Here is a 7,500-nt window from a genome sequence, read left to right on the forward strand (position 1 = left end):
ACACACACACACACACATATGCATGTGCTCGCACACAGACAAAGACACGGACATGAATACATTCAAACTGGTTAACTCAATGAATTACGTTTGAGGAAGTCAGTGACGGGAATTCCCCGATCCAAGTCACCCTGGCTTCTTTGACCTAGAAGATGGGATTCAGATCGAGAAAACTGAATGCCTACGCTACCTAGGAATACACTTCGACAGGATGCTGACCTTCAGAAAACATACGGAAAATACTGTTCTCAAATGCAAAAAGGGCCTTTCAGTCTTAAAAGCAATGGCAACCAAAGGTATTGAACAACGCCACCTCTTCCTGCTATACCAATCACTCGTCCTCAGTGTGATCGACTACGGACTTGGGCTAACAACACCGTCTCAAAGCAACCTCCTAAAATTAGAAAGAGTCCAAAATGAAGCTATGAGGCTGATCCTTGGAACAACAAAAGACACGCCCACAGAAACCATGCGATACCTGCTTGACCTTCCTTCAGTGCAGGCCAGAAACAAGTTAGAACAGGTCAAGACCTACTTCAAAGCATTAGAAAACCCTAAAAACCCACTGCATGACGCAGTCAAAGAACCAAAAGGCAGCCGCCTAGGACGAGGAAGATCATGGATGGGGCAAGCAGAAGACACAATCCAGCTAGTATGCCGACTACAAGACCTGAAAGAAACAAAAGAATGGGAGAAAACCCCCGAAAACCTCAACCATCTATTCAACACAGCCATTTCACCCACTCCAGGAAGACATTGTTGGGAATGGCCAGAGGGCAAAACTGATGCGGAAGTGAAACTACTCATAAAAGAAAACAGTAAAGAAGAGGACATCATCATATACACAGATGGCTCAGTCACCAAAGACCAATCCAGTTGGGGATTCACTGCGAAACAAAATGGAAAAACAGTTAGGGAAGAGAATGCTGCCTACAAAGTCACAACCTCCAGCCTAACGATGGAAGTTGAAGCTGTGACACATGCCCTCCAGTGGCTATCGTCCATCCATACGCCCGGAAACCAACATGCCATGATTCTAACCGACTCGATGAACCTCATACAGAAAATTGAAAACGGAATGGGAAGCCCAGAGTGGCATAAGGCAATGCGCAACTTTCAGATTAAAAAACTCACATGGTCATACTGCCCGGGACATGCAGGTGTTAAGGGAAATGAGCGAGCTGACAGGCTTGCTGGTAACGCAACACCAACGAGCGGCCTACATCTAGGAAAATCGGAAATCCTCAGAAAAGTCAAAGAATATCAAAAAGAACAGGTACAAGGCCATCACACCATCGATCGCCTCAAAGAAATAAAAGCAGAGAGAGGGAGTGGCCGTAAGTCTAACATGAAAGGTAGAGCACGATGCTTTGCTAATCAAACAAATATCGGCATCATTTCCAAACCAACATTGCGCAAATTTCTTCAAAACGGAACAGAGTCTCTGTGGGCTTTTCCAAATACAATAGACTGAGCAACACACTAGACGCCACTTTCTTGGCATCAGAGATCTTTTCCCATCCCTCTTGCGGCCAATCAGCCTCTGTGCGTGTGTGTATGTGTGTGTTTGTGTGCATGTGTGGGTCTGTATTTTTGAGTGCGTTTGTGCATGCGCGAGAGTGTAAGTGTACACAAGTGTCAGTAGAGTTCTGTGCACGTGCGTGTGTGTGTGTGTGTGTGTGTGTGTGTGTGTGTGTGTGTGTGTGTGTGTGAGGGGGAGGTGGGGGTGCGGTGGGAGGTGGGGTAGAGGATGAGGTATGTGAGTGTATGCATGCCTACACTGTGGGAGCAACAGGATATTGGAACGTATATATATATATATATATATATATATATATATATATATATATATATATATATCTTTGTACATATGTGTGTGGAGATATGGGCATATGTGTGTGCGCTTGTACAAGTAAGTGTTCATCTGTGTGTGTGTGTGTGTGTGTGTGTGTGTGTGTGTATGTATGTATGTATGTGTGTGTGTGCCGTGGAAGCTGTGATACGTAGACTAGAAATGAGTGTGTGGAGGAGGGGGGGTAGAGGAGGTGCAGGGTAACGTGTGTGATGTGTGTGTGTGTGTTGGAGCTCATGTACGTTTATATGTATTTGACTGTGCTTTCATATCTGTGAAACTGCATGTTCGGTGCATATCTGTTATGCATGTGTGGGTGTATATGTGAATGTGTGTCTTCATGTTTTACCTTTTTTTTTCTTTTTTTTTTTTTTTACATTATAGTTATTATTTATTATTTATTTATTTGTGTAAGCTTATCTATCATTTATTCACCTTTTTTTTTTCTCTCAAGGCCTGACTAAGCGCGTTGGGTTACGCTGCTGGTCAGGCATCTGCTTGGCAGATGTGGTGTAGCGTATATGGATTTGTCCGAACGCAGTGACGCCTCCTTGAGCTACTGAAACTGAAACTGAAACTGACCTAGAACCACATACACATACATTGATTGATTCCTTTGTTTATCCGTTCTTTCATTCATCAAACAACATCAAGTTTCTCATTCGTTCGTTCGTTCTTTCGTTCATTCATTCATTCGTTCGTTCGTTCGTTCATTTATTCATTCATTCGTTCGTTCGTTCGTTCGTTCGTTCGTTCGTTCGTTCATTCATTCGTTCGTTCGTTCGTTCATTCATTCATTCGTTCGTTCGTTCGTTCATTCATTCATTCGTTCGTTTATTCATTCATTCGTTCGTTCATTCATACATTCATTCATTCATTTGTTCATACATTCATTCATTCGTTCGTTCTTTCGTTTGTTCGTTCATTCATTTATTCGTTCGTTCGTTCATTCATACATTCGTTCGTTCGTTCGTTCATTCATTCATTCGTTTGTTCATGCATTCATTCATTCGTTCGTTCTTTCGTTTGTTCGTTCATTCATTCATTCGTTCGTTCGTTCGTTCGTTCGTTCATTCATTAATTCGTTCGTTTGTTCATTCATTTGTTCGTTCGTTCGTTTATTCGTTCGTACCTTCCTTCCTTCATTCAAAAACATGAAAATTGTCATTCATTCATTCATTCATAAACTAACTCACTCTCTAATAGCACAAGTTATTATGCACTCCTCATTCACATCATCCGACACATCAAACACTAGATGTGTTTATCCCAGCTGTCGTGACTTTTCTGGATGATTGACTGTCAGCGTTGCGCTGCAGGCCGATGCTGTTGAAGCTTAAATGCTGGAAATCATTTTTTGTTTGTTTGTTTGCTTTGTTTTTTGCCCCTGTAAAAAATCGTGGTCGTCGTTATTATCATCATCATCATCAGTAGTAGTAGTATCATCATATTATTATCATTTCTTCTTACTATCATTATTATCACTATTGTTACTGTTATTGTTGTTGTTATACTACTACTACTACTACTACTACTACTATTAATAATCAATATTCATTATTATTATTATTATTATTATTATTATTATTATTTTTATTATTCATAATAATTATTCAATCTTGGCCCAAGGAGAGAGCACGCTGCTGCATTCCGTTTTGTTGTTGTTGTTGGTTTGTTGTTGCTTTGTTTCCATTCTACACACGTATACCATTTACATGTATTGTTGTGTGGAGAGAGTGTTTGGGGACTAAAAGAAACAATGGAGAGAGTGTTTAGGGACTAAAAGAAACAATGGAGAGAGTGTTTAGGGACTAAAAGAAACAATGGAGAGAGTGTTTAGGGACAAAAAGAAACAATGGAGAGAGTGTTTAGGGACAAAAAGAAACAATGGAGAGAGTGTTTAGGGACAAAAAGAAACAATGGAGAGAGTGTTTAGGGACAAAAAGAAACAATGGAGAGAGTGTTTAGGGACAAAAAGAAACAATGGAGAGAGTGTTTAGGGACAAAAAGAAACTATGGAGAGAGTGTTTAGGGACAAAAAGAAACAATGGAGAGAGTGTTTAGGGACAAAAAGAAACAATGGAGAGAGTGTTTAGGGACAAAAAGAAACTATGGAGAGAGAGTTTAGGGACAAAAAGAAACTATGGAGAGAGAGTTTAGGGACAAAAAGAAACAATGGAGAGAGAGAGTGTTTAGGGACTAAACGAAACAATGGAGAGAGTGTTTAGGGACAAAAAGAAACAATGGAGAGAGAGAGAGAGTTTAGGGACTAAAAGAAACAATGGAGAGAGTGTTTAGGGACAAAAAGAAACAATGGAGAGAGAGTTTAGGGACAAAAAGAAACAATGGAGAGAGAGTGTTTAGGGACTAAAAGAAACAATGGAGAGAGTGTTTAGGGACTAAAAGAAACAATGGAGAGAATGTTTAGGGACTAAAAGAAACAATGGAGAGAGTGTTTAGGGACTAAAAGAAACAATGGAGAGAGTGTTTAGGGACAAAAAGAAACAATGGAGAGAGTGTTTAGGGAGGGACAAAAAGAAACAATGGAGAGAGAGAGAGTTTAGGGACTAAAAGAAACAATGGAGAGAATGTTTAGGGACAAAAAGAAACAATGGAGAGAGTGTTTAGGGACAAAAAGAAACAATGGAGAGAGTGTTTAGGGACTAAAAGAAACAATGGAGAGAGAGAGTGTTTAGGGACAAAAAGAAACAATGGAGAGAGTGTTTAGGGACTAAAAGAAACAATGGAGAGAGTGTTTAGGGACTAAAAGAAACAATGGAGAGAGAGTTTAGGGACTAAAAGAAGCAATGGAGAGAGTGTTTAGGGACTAAAAGAAACAATGGAGAGAGAGTTTAGGGACTAAAAGAAACAATGGAGAGAGTGTTTAGGGACAAAAAGAAACAATGGAGAGAGAGTGTTTAGGGACAAAAAGAAACAATGGAGAGAGAGTGTTTAGGGACAAAAAGAAACACTGTAGAGAGTGTTTAGGGACTAAAAGAAACAATGTAGAGAGAGTGTTTAGGAACAAAAAGAAACAATGGTGAGAGAGAATGTTTAGGGACTAAAAGAAACAATGGAGAGAGTGTTTAGGGACTAAAAGAAACAATGGAGAGAGAGAGTTTAGGGACTAAAAGAAACAATGGAGAGAGTGTTTAGGGACAAAAAGAAACAATGGAGAGAGAGTGTTTAGGGACAAAAAGAAACAATGGAGAGAGAGTTTAGGGACTAAAAGAAACAATGGAGAGAGTGTTTAGGGACTAAAAGAAACAATGGAGAGAGTGTTTAGGGACAAAAAGAAACAATGGAGAGAGAGTGTTTAGGGACTAAAAGAAACAATGGAGAGAGAGAGTTTAGGGACAAAAAGAAACAATGGAGAGAGTGTTTAGGGACTAAAAGAAACAATGGAGAGAGAGTGTTTAGGGACTAAAAGAAACAATGGAGAGAGTGTTTAGGGACAAAAAGAAACAATGGAGAGAGTGTTTAGGGACTAAAAGAAGCAATGGAGAGAGTGTTTAGGGACAAAAAGAAACAATGGAGAGAGAGAGTTTAGGGACAAAAAGAAACAATGGAGAGAGTGTTTAGGGACTAAAAGAAGCAATGGAGAGAGTGTTTAGGGACAAAAAGAAACAATGGAGAGAGAGAGTGTTTAAGGACAAAAAGAAACAATGGAGAGAGTGTTTAGGGACTAAAAGAAACAATGGAGAAAGAGAGTGTTTAAGGACAAAAAGAAACAATGGAGAGAGTGTTTAGGGACTAAAGGAACAATGGAGAGAGAGTTTAGGGACGAAACGAAACAATGGAGAGAGAGTTTAGGGACTAAAAGAAACAATGGAGAGAATGTTTTGGGACTAAAAGAAACAATGGAGAGAGTGTTTAGGGACTAAACGAAACAATGGAGAGAGAGTTTAGGGACTAAAAGAAACAATGGAGAGAGAGTTTAGGGACTAAAAGAAACAATGGAGAGAGTGTTTAGGGACTAAAAGAAACAATGGAGAGAGTGTTTAGGGACAAAAAGAAACAATGGAGAGAGAGTTTAGGGACAAAAAGAAACAATGGAGAGAGAGTTTAGGGAGGGACTAAAAGAAACAATGGAGAGAGCGTTTAGGGACAAAAAGAAACAATGGAGAGAGTGTTTAGGGACTAAAAGAAACAATGGAGAGAGAGTTTAGGGACAAAAAGAAACAATGGAGAGAGAGTGTTTAGGGACTAAAAGAAACAATGGAGAGAGAGTTTAGGGACAAAAAGAAACAATGGAGAGAGTGTTTAGGGACTAAAAGAAACAATGGAGAGAGAGTTTAGGGACAAAAAGAAACAATGGAGAGAGAGTTTAGGGACTAAAAGAAACAATGGAGAGAGAGTTTAGGGACAAAAACAAACAATGGAGAGAGTGTTTAGGGAGGAACAAAAAGAAACAATGGAGAGAGCGTTTAGGGAGAAAAAGAAACAATTGAGAGTGTGTTTAGGGACAAAAAGAAACAATTGAGAGAGTGTTTAGGGACAAAAAGAAACAATGGAGAGAGTGTTTAGGGACAAAAAGAAACAATTGAGAGAATGTTTAGGGACTAAAAGAAACAATGGAGAGAGTGTTTAGGGAGGGACAAAAAGAAGCAATGGAGAGAGAGTTTAGGGACTAAAAGAAACAATGGAGAGAGAGAGAGTGTTTAGGGAGGAACAAAAAGAAACAATGGAGAGAGTGTTTAGGAACAAAAAGAAACAATGGAGAGAGTGTTTAGGGACAAAAAGAAACAATGGAGAGAGTGTTTAGGGACAAAAAGAAACAATGGAGAGAGTGTTTAGGGACAAAAAGAAACAATGGAGAGAGTGTTTAGGGACTAAAAGAAACAATGGAGAGAGTGTTTAGGGACTAAAAGAAACAATGGAGAGAGAGTGTTTAGGGACAAAAAGAAACAATGGAGAGAGAGTTTAGGGACAAAAAGAAACAATGGAGAGAGTGTTTAGGGACAAAAAGAAACAATGGAGAGAGTGTTTAGGGAAAAAACGAAACAATGGAGAGAGTGTTTAGGGACTAAAAGAAACAATGGAGAGAGTGTTTAGGGACTAAAAGAAACAATGGAGAGAGTGTTTAGGGACTAAAAGAAACAATGGAGAGAGTGTTTAGGGACAAAAAGAAACAATGGAGAGAGTGTTTAGGGACTAAAAGAAACAATGGAGAGAGTGTTTAGGGACTAAAAGAAACAATGGAGAGAGTGTTTAGGGACAAAAAGAAACAATGGAGAGAGTGTTTAGGGACTAAAAGAAACAATGGAGAGAGAGTGTTTAGGGACTAAAAGAAACAATGGAGAGAGTGTTTAGGGACAAAAAGAAACAATGGAGAGAGTGTTTAGGGACAAAAAGAAACAATGGAGAGAGTGTTTAGGGACTAAAAGAAACAATGGAGAGAGTGTTTAGGGACTAAAAGAAACAATGGAGAGAGTGTTTAGGGACTAAAAGAAACAATGGAGAGAGAGTGTTTAGGGACTAAAAGAAACAATGGAGAGAGTGTTTAGGGACAAAAAGAAACAATGGAGAGAGAGTTTAGGGACAAAAAGAAACAATGGAGAGAGTGTTTAGGGACAAAAAGAAACAATGGAGAGAGTGTTTAGGGACAAAAAGAAACAATGGAGAGAGTGTTTAGGGACAAAAAGAAA

General features: G+C 39.3%; 1 protein-coding gene across 5 annotated transcripts in view; it reads right to left on the bottom strand.

Annotated features, from left to right (window-relative positions):
- The window catches only part of LOC143290198 (uncharacterized), a 65,730-nt gene that overhangs the window by 23,012 nt on the left and 35,218 nt on the right, over positions 1 to 7,500 (bottom strand). The gene's annotated exons all lie outside the window — the stretch shown is intronic.

Source organism: Babylonia areolata, chromosome 15, assembly GCF_041734735.1.
Source record: "Babylonia areolata isolate BAREFJ2019XMU chromosome 15, ASM4173473v1, whole genome shotgun sequence".
NCBI lineage: Eukaryota > Metazoa > Mollusca > Gastropoda > Neogastropoda > Buccinidae > Babylonia > Babylonia areolata.